The 14,598-nt window shown below is 42.0% G+C and overlaps 1 protein-coding gene and 1 non-coding gene across 2 annotated transcripts in view; one reads left to right on the plus strand and one right to left on the minus strand.

The window, feature by feature from the left end:
* The window catches only part of IGF2BP3 (insulin like growth factor 2 mRNA binding protein 3), a 154,828-nt gene that overhangs the window by 19,439 nt on the left and 120,791 nt on the right, over positions 1 to 14,598 (plus strand). The window lies entirely within an intron of this gene.
* On the minus strand, positions 1,565 to 1,629 carry LOC114677214 (U7 small nuclear RNA). Its single transcript, XR_003728510.1, has one exon. It is a non-coding gene; the product is annotated as a U7 small nuclear RNA (small nuclear RNA).

Below are 14,598 nucleotides of genomic sequence, written 5' to 3' on the forward strand. Positions count from 1 at the left end.
GTTCTGGCCTGGTATGGTGGCTCACGCCTATAATCCCAGCACTTGGGGAGGCTGAGACAGGTGGATCACGAGATCAGAAGATGGAGACCATACTGGCTAACATGGTGAGACCCCATCTCCACTAAAAACAAAAAATTAGCTGGGTGTGGCGGTGGGCACCTGTAGTACCAGCTACTCGGGAGCAAGAGAATGGTGTGGACCCAGGAGGTGGAGTTTGCAGTGAGCCGGTATCACGCCACTGTGCTCCAACCTTGGCGACAGTGTGAGACTCCGCCTCAAAAAACAAAACCAAAAAAAAGGGAAAAAAGAGAAGATACCCTATTCTAACCATATATTCCTTTTTTTTTTTTTTTTCTTGCTCTGTCACCCAGGCTGGAGTGCAGTGGTATAATCTTGGCTCACTGCAGCCTCTGCCTCCTGTGTTCAAGTGATTCTCCTGTCTTGGCCTCCTGAGTAACTGAGATTATAGGCACCTGCCACCGTACCAGGCTAATTTTTGTATTTTTAGTAGGATGGGGTTTCACCATGTTGGCCAGCCTGGTCTCGAATTCCTGACCTCAAATGATCTGCCCGCCTTGGCCTCCCAAAGTGTTATTATTACTGGCATGAGCCACTGCACCCAGCCCTAACAATATATTCTGTGGCATATTTTGTAGCAGTTATAAGGAATGATAGAGGTTTGTTTTGTTTTGTTTTGTTTTTGAGATGGAGGTTAGCTATTGTTGCTCAAGCTGGAGTTCAGTGGTGTAATCTCGTCCACCTCCTGGGTTTAAGCGATTCTTCTGCCTCAGCCTCCTGGAATGATAGAGGTTTTATAATAAACCCATTACATGTTAACATAAAATTTTCAATTAAAAAACTCTTTTTCTGAGACAGAGTCTTGCTCTGTTGCCCAGGCTGGAATGCAGTGATGCAATCTCAGCTCACTGCAGCCTCCGCCTTCTGGGTTCAAGTGATTCTCCTGCCTCAGCCTCCCGAGTAGCTGGGACTACAGGCGTGCGCCACCACACCTGACTAGTTTTTGTACCTTTAGTAGAGACCAGGTTTCACCATGTTGGCCAAACTGTTCTCAAACCCCTGACCTCAAGTGATCCGCCCACCTCAGCCTCCCAAAGTACTGAGATTAGAGGCGTGAGCCACCATGTCTGGCCCTAAAAAACTTAAGAGAACTGTTTTTCGTTTTTGTAAGTTTCTTTGGCCTAAGAGGCAACTGGGAACTCGTAACTACTACTGCATTCAGTTTGTTGTCATGTATTGTTTTGATTGAAGCATATGAAGAAAATCCAGCCACATACGGATATGTAGTTAGAAAAGGAAGGAGTATAAATAATTACAGATATTCTTTGGTCCTACATCGAAATATGACAAGGGAGAGTTAAAAAAAAAAGTTCCTTTTTTAATTTAAATTGAGACAGGATCTCACTATGTTGCATAGACTGGTCTTGAACTCCTGGGCTTCAAGTAAGTGATCATTGTGTCTCAGCCTCCCCGAAGTGTTGGGATTACAGGCGTGAGCCACTGCACCCAGCTACAAGTGGTAGGTTTTTTGCAGATGTGCAGGGGTGGGGGCTTACTGGTAAAGACCGGGAAACCACCTGCTGGACAGATTCTAAAAGAGCTGTAACACCAAGTTAGTGGCGTTTTTTTAAAGGCTAGTTTCATTGTGGAATCTGAAATATCAGTGAATTTTTTTTGTACTTGTTACAGAAAAAAAAAATACATTGATTCTCTTATACTTGGAAAGGATCTTTATCCACGAGGATTGGGAGGCTGTCAAAGCTTATTGGTAATAGAGAGAAGCTTTTCAAAATACTAGTTTTTACTTTAAAGCTCAAATTTAGTTATTTGGCAACAAATACTTCAGGAAAATAGTTTTACCTGAAGTGACAGACTCATTTTATTCCTTTTTGAGAAAATATCTGCCAGATACTCAAGCTTTTAAGTGACTACATTTTGCTTGTAGTTCCTTCAGGTAGAAACGGTGCATAAGTGGTTCGTCTTGCACCTCAAACAACTGCACAGTGCTTTTTGTGCAGACAGCCGGGATAGGTAGCAGAAGTGCTTTATGCATACTTCCCTTTTCTTCATATAGATCATAAAAGGATGTATACTCAAGGGTTGAGATTAGGACATTTTTAAACAGTTTGCATAATTCACTGCAAATGCCAGCGAAGAATACAGTGACTACTAGTACAGTTCAGTGCCACTGTGTTGCTTCATGCTAAGGACCAGCAGCTTTACTAATCATTGCTTTTGCTCTATCAGTGCAAATACAACACAGCAGAAAAGGCAAATAACATCTTAGTGTTATTAGGAAAATAGTCTTAACTTCTTAGACTTCCTGAAAGTGTGTCAGGGATTCCTTATACCATACTTTGAGAATGGCTGCTCCACTCTAATGTGTGGTTTGAAATTAGATCAAGTGACTGGGTGTAATGGCTCATGCCTTTAATCCCAGAACTTTGGGAGGCTGAGGTGGCCACGTCGATCACTTGAGGCCGGGAGTTTGAGACCAGTCTGGCCAATAGAGTTAAACCACCCCCCCCCCCCCACCCGCCCCGTCTCTACTAAAAATACAAAAAGTGATCCGGGTGTGGTAGTGCATGCCTGTGGTCCCAGCTACTTAGGAGGCTGAGGCACGAGAATCTCTTGAGCCTGGGAGGCGGAGGTTTGCAGTGACCCAAGATTGCACCACTGCACTCCAGCCAGGGCGACAGAGACTCTCTCAAAAAAAAAAAAAAAAAAAAAGGGAAAAAAAAGTATCACATATATACACACACACACACACACACACACACACACACATATATATATTCTTTTTTTTTCTTTTTTTGAGATGGAGTCTTGCTCTGTCACCCAGGCTGGAGTGCAGTGGCGCGATCTCGGCTTACTGCAAGCTCTGCCTCCTGGGTTCACACCATTCTCCTGCCTCAGCCTCCCGAGTAGCTGGGACTACAGGCACCCGCCAGCACACCCAGCTAATTTTTTGTATGTTTAGTAGAGATGGAGTTTCACTGTGTTAGCCAGGATGGTTTGGATCTCCTGACCTCGTGATCCACCTGCCTTGGCCTCCCAAAGTGCTGGGATTACAGGCGTGAACCACCGTGCCTGGTCTGTATCAGGTATTCTTGAAAATATGTATTTACATAATAACAAGAGCAAGTGAGGATTTTATGCAATTCCATGGCATATTAGCCTCAATAGGGAAGTCAATATGGGGGAAAAAAAAAAAGATAATCGGTATAGAGAAGCAAATGAAAAAATGTCAGAAATTCTAAATAAAAAGAAGAAAAATCTAAGTGTATGAAAGATAAAATATTGCCAGGTGTGATGTCTCAGTCTTGTAATCCCAGCACTTTGGGAAACTGCAGCCCGGAGGATTGCTTGAGCCCAGGAGTTCAAGACCAGTCTGGGTGGCTGGATGCAGTGGCTCACGCCTATAATTCCAGCACTTTGGGACGCCAAAGCGGGCAGATCACTTGAGGTCAGGAGTTCAAGACCAGCCTGGCCAACATGGTAAAACCCCATCTCTACCAAAAATACAAAAAAAAATTAGCCGGGTGTGGTGTTGTGTGCCTGTGGTCCCAGCTACTCAGGAGGCTGAAGCACGAGAATCGTTTGAACGTAGGAGGTGGAGGCTGTACTGAGCCGAGATCAGGTCACTGCACTCCAGCCTGGGTGATAGAATGAGACTCCACCTCAGAAAACAAAACAAAACAAAACAAAAAAACCAGCCTGGGCAATATAGTGAGACCCCATCTCTACAAAAAATAAAAAATTAGCCAAATGTGATGGTGCATGCCTGTAGTCCCAGCTACTTGGGAGGCTGAGGTGGGAGGATTGCTTGAGCCTAGTGAGCCACAGTGAGCTGTGATTGTGCTACTGCCCTCCAGCCTGGGCAACAGAGTGAGACCCTCTCTCTAAAATTTTTAAAAAGATAAAGCATTTAGAATAAATAGTTAAGGACTGCTGAAAACAAATAGACATGAGCAGGATGAATCTATTTTTAGATAGATTCTAAAATCTGAAAAACCGTATCACCATGCGGTTTGACCATGTTGGGCAGGCTGGTCTTGAACTCCTGACCTCAAGTGATCCTCCTGCCTCAGCCTCCCAAAGTGCTAGGATTACAGGCGTGAGCTACCACGCCTGGCACCAGGTGAGGCATTTTTGATGGAATTCCTCAGAAGTGATACTGCTTTCAGTGCACCTCATCTAGAGGCACATAGTGCTTATTGATTTTTGTTCCAGTAGTGGTGGTAACTTTGACCAATTGGTTAAGTAGTCTCTGCCAGGTTTCTTCAGGATAAAGTTACTTTTTTTTCCCTTCCTAATAAGAACTTTGTGGGGAGATATTTTGAGACAATGTAAAGATTATGTCTCTCATAATACTGTCACTAATTTTAGCACCCATTGATGATTCTTGTCAGCAGCTGTCACTGCTACTATAGTGGCTGTCAAATGGTGGTGGCTTTCTACTTCTGTTTTTTCTACATTTATTATTTGTTTTTTATTTTGTTCAAGACAGAGTCTTGCTCTGTCGCCCAGGCAGCAGTGCAGTGGTGCCATCTCGGCTCACTGCCACTTCTGCCTCCTGGACTCAAATGATCCTCCTGCGTCCCGAATAGCTGGGATTACAGGTGCCTGCCACCATGCCCAGCTAATTTTTTGTATTTTTAGTAGAGATGAGGTTTCGTCATGTTGGCCAGGCTGGTCTTAAACTCCTGACTTCAGGTAATCCACCCACCTTGGTCTCCCATAATGCTGGGATTACACGTGTGAGCCACCACGCTGGGCGTCTACACTTACTATTTGGAATAAACTTTACTTTCCCCAATTTACTTTGTTTATTTTAATATTAGACTCATGGAATCTTATTGCATAGATTATAACATGTTACAGTTGTTATTTTATTGCTCGGACTGTGGAAATGAGGTTTTCCAAAGGCAAGTGTATTAACATGGTGGTGGTATTCTGAAGGCAATGATTCAGCACAGATGGAAAGATGATTATGACCATCTAATGTCCAAAGATTATGATCATCTAATTTCAAAGATGAAATCTTTGCTTGTGCTTCATTTTATTTTTTCTTTTAATTTGTTTTGTGCTTCATTTTAGACGAGCAGCTTTATACTTACTACAGACTTATCTACCTAAATGTAATAAATCTGATACTTTCTGGGGATACCTTACAACTAGTGAAAGTAAGGTCATTCGTTGTTCATATACATGATGCATTGCCTTAAATTCAGATACTGCCCTCTACTTAAACATAACTATTATATGTTGTATATGTCATTTATGGTCATTGTTAATCACCTGCAGGTTATTTTTTCCATACCAGTCTAACTTTAGCTCATGATCATGCATTTTTCCCCAGTCTCTTGCATTTTGATGTGCTATCTATAACAATATTGGTAAAGCATTGTTATACCCTTCTTCAGCGTTCCTATCTATTCTTAGGTCTCTTGATGAATAATGTACATACCGAAACAAATCTAATGGAATCTTAAGCTGTTTTCTGTATACAAAAAGCACTCACAGGAACTAAGTAAAAGCAGTTTTACTTAGTTATACTAAGTAATACTATATACTGTATACAAAACACCCATAGGAACTAAGTAATACTTAGTTATACTGTATACAAAACACCCACAGGAACTAAGTAAAAGTAGTTTTTTCTAAATTAATTAAAAAGCTTGGAAGGTTTTAGAAAAATAGTGCACATGGCAAAATTTAAATAATTTATTTTTCTCCTTCCTTAAATGCAGCTACTGTGCAGTTTATTGTGTTCCTTTAGGGAACATTTGCATGTATATGTGAGCATCTATGAATGTATGCTTTTTTAAATAAAAAATACAACTTAGCGCCACAGCTTACTGTTTTATTTATTGTTGTTTTTAGAGATAGGGTCTCACTCTGCCGCCCAGGCTGGAATGCAGCGGTATGAACATAGCTCAGTGCAGCCTCTAAATTCTGGGCTGAAGTGATCCTTCCACCTCAGCCTCCTGAGGAGCTGAGACCACACCTGGTTAATTGTTTCCTTTTTAAATTTTTAGTAGAGATGGTAACTCTATGTTGTTCAAACGGGTCTCCAGCTCCTGCTTCAAGTGATCCTCCTGCTTCGGTCTCAGATTGCTGGGATTACCGGCATGAGCCACTGAACCCAAATACCTCACTGTTTTAAAAAGCAATTTTTTTTTTTTTTTAAAAGACAGAGTCTTGCTCTGTCACCCAGGCTGGAGTGCAGTGGTGCAATCTGAACTCACAGCAACCTCCGCCTCCCAGGTTCAAGTGATTCTCATGCCTCAGCCTCCCAGGTAGCTGGGATTACCAGCACCCACTACCATGCTCAGCTACTTTTTGTATTTTTTAGTAGAGACGGGGGTTTTACCATGATGGCCAGGGTGGTCTTGAACTCCTGGCCTCAAGTGATACGTTCGCTTTGGCCTCCCAGAGTGCTGGGATTACAGGTGTGAGCCACCGCACCTGACCTAAAAAGCAATTTTAAAGGTTCTTTGGAAGGTGGGATAGGGAATAATTACAGTAATGTGATATGTTAAATACTATTAAAATAGTGGACTTGATTTAGGAGTATATTCACCCATATGTGGGCCAATAATACATTGTAACATATTTAAATATCTTGTCATTGATAGGATATTAATAATATCTTAGGTTTCATTATTAGTGCTTGTTAAAGATTTTTCTGATTTTCAGGAAACTCCAGCATGTGGTTTACCCCAATTATGATGGAAAGAAGAAATGTGTTGTGCAACGTTTAACCAAAAATAAAAAAAGAACAAAACCCCCAAACCTCTGAAAACCTCAGAGCAGTCTTTTTAAATAGCATATGCATGACACATTGTATTAACTGGAACATGTTCAGTGCTCTAAATTTAATTCTAATGGTGTTGTGTTTTGTTTTTTTTTTTTTTGACAAGTCTCCCTCTGTTTCCCAGGCAGGAGTGCAGTGGCGCGATCTTGGCTCACTGCAACCTCCGCCTCCTGGGTTCAAGTGATTTTCCTGCCTCAGCCTCCCAAGTAGCTGGGATTACAGGCGTGTGCCACCATGCCTGGCTAATTTTCTGTATTTTTAGTAGAGACGGGGTTTCACCATGATAGCCAGGATGGTCTCAATCTCGTGACCTCGTGATCTGCCCTCCTTGGCCTCCCAAAGTGTTGAAATTATAGGCGTGAGCCACTGCGCCCAGCCCAGAAAATCTTGCATATTTTATTTTTTATTTTTCCTTATTATTATTATGTTTTTTGAGATGGAGTCTCACTCTGTAGCCCAGGCTGGAGTGCAGTGGTGCCATCTCGGCTCACCGCAACCTCTGCCTTCCAGGTTCAAGAGATTCCCCCGCCTCAGCTTCCTGAGTAGCTGTGATTACAGGTGCTTGCCACCACACCTGGCTAATTTTTGTGTTTTCAGTAGAGATGGGGTTTCACAATGTTGGCCAGGCTGGTCAACATGGCGAAACCCCGTCTCTACTAAAAAATACAAAAATAGGCCAGGCGCAATGGCTTATGCCTATAATCCCAGCATTTTGGGAGGCCGAGGCAGGTGGATCACCTGAGGTTGGGAGTTCGAGACCAGCCTGATGAACATGAAGAAACCCTGTCTCTACTAAAAATACAAAATGACCTGGGAGTGGTGGCGCATGCCTGTAATCCCAGCTACTCAGGAGGCTGAGGCAGGAGAATCGCCGGAACCCGGGAGGCGGAGTTTGCAGTAAGCCGAAATGGCACCACTGCACTCCAGCCTGGGTGACAGAGCAAGGCACTGTCTCAAAAAAAAAAAAAAAAAAAAAAAATCACAGTAATGTTTAAATATGTAGAGCTGATTGATATATTTTACTTTTGGTTGTGGATGATTTGTGTTTCAGTATTAATATTTAACTTTTTCAAAATAAGCTTAATGCCAGTATAATTTAAGATACTGAAATTTCACAAAACTGCTTCCAAATGGTTTGATTAAACATAAAATTCTAGTTACCTGGTTTTATAGTACATTTTAATTTGGTTTACGTACTGCCACCATAAATCTCTGAATTTATCAAAGGACTAGATGGACATTTTAGTAAAATAACATCAAAACATCTAAAATGAATATTTATAAATTAAAATTGAAACTATAACTCCTTAAAATCTAGAGATTGGTCTCTGCAAAGTCTGAGTATAATATGTTATTTCTTGTTATTTTAAAAATGAAGGAAACAGGCTGGGCTCGGTGGCTCAAGCTTGTAATCCCAGCTGGGAGGCCGAAGTGGGTGGATCACCTGAAGTCAGGAGTTTGAGACCAGCCTGACCAACATGGCGAAACCCTGTCTCTACTGAAAATACAAAAATTAGCCGGGCGTGGTAGTGGGCACCTGTAATCCCAGCTTCTTGGGAGGCTGAGGCAGGATAATTGCTTGAACCCGGGAGACGGTGGTTGCACTGAGCTGAGATCAGGCCAGTGTACTCCAGCCTGGGCGACAGCAAGACTCCATCTAAAAAAAAAAAAAAAAAAAAGGAATGTTATTCTATATTATTGACTTTGCATAAAACCTAAGATGACATTAATCTGTACACAACTGATAAATCTGCCTTAAGGGATTACAATTTAACATTGTTGATGTTTGCAGTTTGATTTCTATTGCTTATTTGAAGTTTCATTTTCTTTCAACTTATGTTTTGAGCCCTGCCAATGACATCCATTATGCCCAGGTGCTAGGGAGACAGAAAAGCATTAACGTACAATTTTAAAAGAGAAAAATTAACTTTTTAAAAAATTTTCTTGAGACCGAGTTTCACTCTTGTTGCCCAGGCTGGAGTGCAATGGCACAATCTTGGCTTACTGCAACCTCTGCCTCCTCCTGGGTTCAAGTGATTCTCATCCCTCAGCCTCCCGAGTAGCTGGGATTACAGGCATGCGCTACCAAGCCCAGCTAATATTTTTGTATTTTCAGTACAGACGGGGTTTCTCCATGTTGGCCATGCTGGTCTCGAACTCCCGACCTCAGGTGATCCACCCGCCTCTGCCTCCCAGAGTGTTGGGATTACAGGTGTGAGCCACCCCGTCCAGCCAGAAAAATTAACATTTTATAGTACTTATTCAACTTAAAAACAGCTTTATGTGAATGATACAAGTATAATATTTTTAACCACTGTCATAATTGGCAGTCACTTTAAATGCTTAGCTGGACTGAGTTTTCACACTCTCTGATTAGGTAATTTCTGGAAGAGGTGGGAGCAGTTAAGGTTCTGCAAGTCTTTTTTTTGTTTTTTCCCTAAATCTACAGAATTTTAACATGTGTGTCTTTTTTTTTTTTTTTTTTTTTTTTTTTAAGAGACGGAGTCTCACTCTTGTCCCCAGGCTGGAGTGCAGTGGCGTGATCTTGGCTCACTGCAACCTCTGCCTCCCAGGTTCAAGCGATTCTCTTGCCTCAGCCTCCCAAGTAGCTGGGACTACAGGCGCACACCACCAAGCCCAGCTAATTTTTCTATTTTTAGTAGAGATGGGGTTTCACTATATTGGCCAGGATGGTCTCGAGCTCTTGACCTCGTGATCCGCCCACCTTGGCCTCCCAAAGTGCTGGGATTACAGGTGTGAGCCACCATTGCCTGGTCTTAACGTATGTGTCTTTATTTTTTGTAGAGATGTGATCTCACTGTATTGCCCAGGCTGGTCTTGAACTCCTGGCCTCAAGCAATCCTCCCACCTTAAGATGTGTGTCTTGTTAGGAGTAAATCAGATCTGGTGGTTTTGATGCTATTTATTCAGTCTCATAACTGTCATGACTCTGAATATACAGGCTCTTGAAATGGTAGACCAAAAAATACTTCCAGTATATTGCTTCCTATTCTTTTCTGCTAGTAGGATTTTTGCAACTAATTTTTTAGTTATTTATGTATTTAAAGCCTTCCCAAGTCCCAGGATACCTAAAGTTGTAAACATAGAGGTAATTAACTAAATGATGTCTGATAGATAAATCTATAGAGGAGGGATTCATAATCCCAAATGCTTGTAACTGATATTGTATTCTTGTGTTCAAGGTTTAATCGTCAGTAGAGTAGGCTTAAATTTGTGTATGTATATGATGTGGGACCTCTTAGAAAAAAGCTAAAACTTTGACTTAGGTCCTTCTGTAGCCCTAGTAGAGCCTGTGTAAAAATAAAAATGACCTGATATGTGGACAGGTGGCTGGTGGTTAGGGGTGTGTTGGAGTCCTGGTGTGCCGCTCCCCCAGTAGACAGTCTGTCCGGATAGCTTATGTTTGCGCTTGTTTCTACTAGTCTGTTGCAGGCAGTTATTAAAGTACTTGGCTGTGTAACACATTTTTAAAGCTTACGCATTTCCAAAACACTGATTTCAACATTTTTACAAGGGCCCATCCCACTGAAGTGTAATACCTTATATAGATTGTTTTTTTTTGTTTGTTTGTTTTTTTTTTTTTGAGATGGAGTCTTGCTCTGTCGCCCAGGCTGGAGTGCAGTGGCCGGATCTCAGCTCACTGCAAGCTCCGCCTCCCAGCTTTACGCCATTCTCCTGCCTCAGCCTCCCGAGTAGCTGGGACTACAGGTGCCCGCCACCTCGCCCGGCTAGTTTTTTGTATTTTTTAGTAGAGACGGGGTTTCACCGGGTTAGCCAGGATGGTCTCGATCTCCTGACCTTGTGATCTGCCCGTCTCGACCTCCCAAAGTGCTGGGATTACAGGCTTGAGCCACCGCGCCCGGCCATATGTAGATTGTTAAAAACAGATTTAATCTATGATGTTTTTTCAAATTATAAAGCTTTGTTTTGAAACAGAATCTCTGTTGCCCAGGCTGGAGTGCAGTGGCATGATCTTGGCTCACTGCACCTGCAACCTCTGCCTCCTGGGTTCAAGCGATTCTTCTGCCTCAGCCTCCTGAGTAGCTGGGACTACAGGTGTGTGCCACCACGCCCAGCTAATTTTTTGTATTTTTAGTAGAGATGGGGTTTCACCGTGTTAGCCAGGATGGTCTCGATCTCCTGACCTCGTGATCTGCCCACCTCGGCCTCCCAAAGTGCTGGGATTGCAGGTGTGAGCCACCGTGCTCAACCACTAATTGTAAAGCTTTCAAAAAAGAGCTAGAAGGTTTGGCAGAGAGGAAAGGGCCATTGTAAATTTTTGTGGTTCTGTTATAGAGAAAGCCCAAGGGCAGGTAGGTGTGCTCTGGGTACTATTGAGTGTGGGTATTATGCAAAAGTGAGAGCCATTTGTTTCTATCTTTGGTGCTTGGTGCCCCCACCCACCCAAGTTTCTTTGTTTATGTTAAACATTTTGACCAATTATATCAGCGTTGGAAGGGAGACCAAGAGTTTCTTCCTTTGAGAGACTTGTATCCTCTGTGAGATTGGTTGGTTATGTGTTAAGTCATAGGGGTAGTGTGTGTTGTGTAATCACACTGATTATAAGCATGATATCACAACCTACATTATCATAGGGCACAGAGTTTAAACATGTCACTTTTTATTTTATTTTTTTATTTTGAGGCAAGGTCTCTGTCCCCAGGCTGGAGGGCAGTGGTGGTATCATAGCTCACTGCAGCCTCAAACTCCTGGGCTTAAGGGATTCTCTTGCCTCAGCCTTCCTGAGTAGCTGGGACTACAGGTGCATGCCACTGTGCCCAGCTAATTTTTAAAGTTTTTGTAGAGATGAGGTCTCATTTTGTTGCCCAGGCTGGTCTTTAGCTCCTGGACTGAAGTGATTCTACTTCAACCTCCCAAAATATTAAGACTACAGGTGTCAGACACCGTGCCTGGCCTAAACATGTAACTTTTTAAATTGAAATTGAAAAATACGTAACATTTTTAACAGCTATAATGGTGGAAAGGAGAATCATTGAATTTTTTTTTTTTTTTTTTTTTTTTGAGACGGAGTCTCGCTGTCTCCGAGGCTGGAGTGCAGTGGCTGGATTTCAGCTCACTACAAGCTCCGCCTCCCAGGTTCACGCCATTCTCCTGCCTCAGTTTCCCAAGTAGCTGGAACTACAGGTGCCCACCACCACTCCCGGCTAATTTTTTGTATTTTTAGTAGAGATGGGGTTTCACTGTGTTAGTCAGGATGGTCTCGATCTCCTGACCTGGTGATCCGCCCACCTCGGCCTCCCAAAGTGCTGGGATTACAGGTGTGAGCCACCACGCCCAGCCGAATCATTGAATTTTCTTAGCATCTCAGTCTTACAAGTTTATTAAGTAGATTTTACCATCATTTTTACTGGAAATCTGTCATCTTTTCTGAGAATGTAATTTAACTGGAAGTGTGACATAGTTACTGAAGTTTTAAACGACCACAACTAGGGTTATTATAACTAAATTTATTTAGCTAAACTTTTAAAGATTATTTTATCAGCTTAACAACCATTATAAGCATGTGGGGTCCTTGAAATGACTTCCCAGTAGAAAGGAATTAAAAAAATTTTTAAAAATAGAATCAGGGTCTTGCTAAGTTACCCAGGCTGGTCAAAGGGAACTTCTTGAAACAACATATGCACTGAATCTTTTATTGTCAGTTAGTGTACTTATTTGCCTTATTTATCTTAGATGGTGTCTGAGGTTGGATATTTGCCTTGAAATGATCTATGTTGATGTGACCTTTATAAAATTTGTATGTGGTCCAGTGTAGTGGCTTGGTGGTTCATGCCCATAATTCCAGCACTTTGGGAAGGCCAAGGGGGCAGATTACTTAAGCTCAGGAATTCAAGACCAACCTGGCCAACATGGAGAAACCTTGTCTGTACGAAAAATACAGAAATTAGCCAGACATGGTGGTGGGTGCCTGTAATCTCAGCTACTTGGGAGACTGAGACAGGAGAATTACTTGAACCTGGGAGGTGGAGGTTGCAGTGAGCTGAGATGGTGGCACTGCACTTCAGTCTGGGCAACAGAGTGAGACTGTGTCTCAAAAAAATTAAAATTTGAAAGTAAGTTAGATAATTTCTAGTGTTTCCCCCAGGAGATTGGGATTCATGTTGTTATTATATTGAACAATTTTCCTGAATATCTGTGTAAGTGGGTTTTATTTACACAGAAGCCAGATAGTGTACCTCTAAGATAAAGGTAGACGTAGCATGGACATTGGAGGTGTGAGTTTGAATTTGGCTGTTCGTTGACTTGCTTTTTGACATTGGTTAAAATAATCCTTTGAGGCTATTTCCTTAATCTGTAAAATGGGAGTCTTAAATTGACCTCACTTGTTTGGTGTAAGGGTACAGTGGAAATGGATTTCAAGTACTTGGTATGGCTTTACCCATAAGGAGTCACTGAATAGTTTTTTACTTTTGTTCTGAATATTGGTGAAATTTTAAAGTTTATTGTTAAATTGCAGTTGTGGCAGAAATAATCTGGAAATGATTAAGCTTCCTGTATGTTAATGACTTTGTTTTGCTGGCTAAAAGATGTAACCTTTCATTTACAGCAGCTTTTCTGCTTTTATCAGAATTGGCATAAATGTGAATTGTGCAGAATTGTCTTAATGTAACAAAGGATTACATTTAAGTGAACGGTCCAGATTGTTTGTTTTATTTTTGAGACCAAGTCTTGCTCTTGTCCCCCAGGCTGGAGTGCGATGGCGCGATCTTGGCTCACTGCAACCTCCGCCTCCCGGGTTCAAGAGATTCTCCTGCCTCAACCCCCTGAGTAGCTGGGATTACAGGTGCCTGCCACCATGCCTGGCTAGTTTTGGTATTTTTAATAGAGACGGGGTTTCACCGTGTTGGCCAGGCTGGTCTCGAACTCCTGACCTCAGGTGATCCACGTGCCTCTGCCTCGAAAAGTGCTGGGATTACAGGCATGAGCCACCACGCCTGGCAGATAATTTTATTAATATGCATTAAGTTATATAACAAACTTTAGAAAGTATCCTATATTTGCTTTTCTGTTTTTTTTTTTTTTTTTTTTTTGAGACAGAGTCTGGCTCTATTGCCCAGGCTGGAGTGCAGTCACGCGATCTAGGCTCACTGCAGCCTCTGCCTCCTGGGTTCAAGCAATTCTCCTGCCTCAGCCTCCTAAATAGCTGGGACTACAGGCGCACACCACCACCATGCCTGGCTAATTTTTGCATTTTTAGTAGAGACAGGGTTGCACCCAGTTGGCCAGGCTGGTCTTGAACTCCTGACCTCAGGTAATCCACCCACCTCAGCCCCCCAAAGTGCTGGGATTACAGATGTGAGCCACCGGGCCTGGCTAATATCCTATATTTGAAGTTATACTGTAGTTACTGCAGCAAAATGAATCCAAATGTACTCTCCTAGGCAAAGGAAGGAGATTTAACACTGTCTAATGCAACAATCTTAAAAAAATTCTAGTTTTTTTTGCGGTATAGGAAGTGCTTATGTCATCTCAGATTTTGTGCATGGCAAATATTTCACATCTCTTTACTACCAGATAGTCATGTAAAGTTAAATTATATTTTTCTCTTAAAACTTCCTTCTTGGTACTAACAAGCCCAGAGTTTGATTTTAATGGAATTTAACATTTGTATAGATTATGACTTCTAAATTTAAGAGAGTAGGGAAAAACAGTGAAAATTTTAAAAGTACCACAGTGGGGATAATGGTATAATAAATCTTCCTATACTGATCACTTAA

Source organism: Macaca mulatta, chromosome 3 (genome assembly GCF_049350105.2).
Source record: "Macaca mulatta isolate MMU2019108-1 chromosome 3, T2T-MMU8v2.0, whole genome shotgun sequence".
Classification (NCBI taxonomy): Eukaryota; Metazoa; Chordata; class Mammalia; order Primates; family Cercopithecidae; genus Macaca; species Macaca mulatta.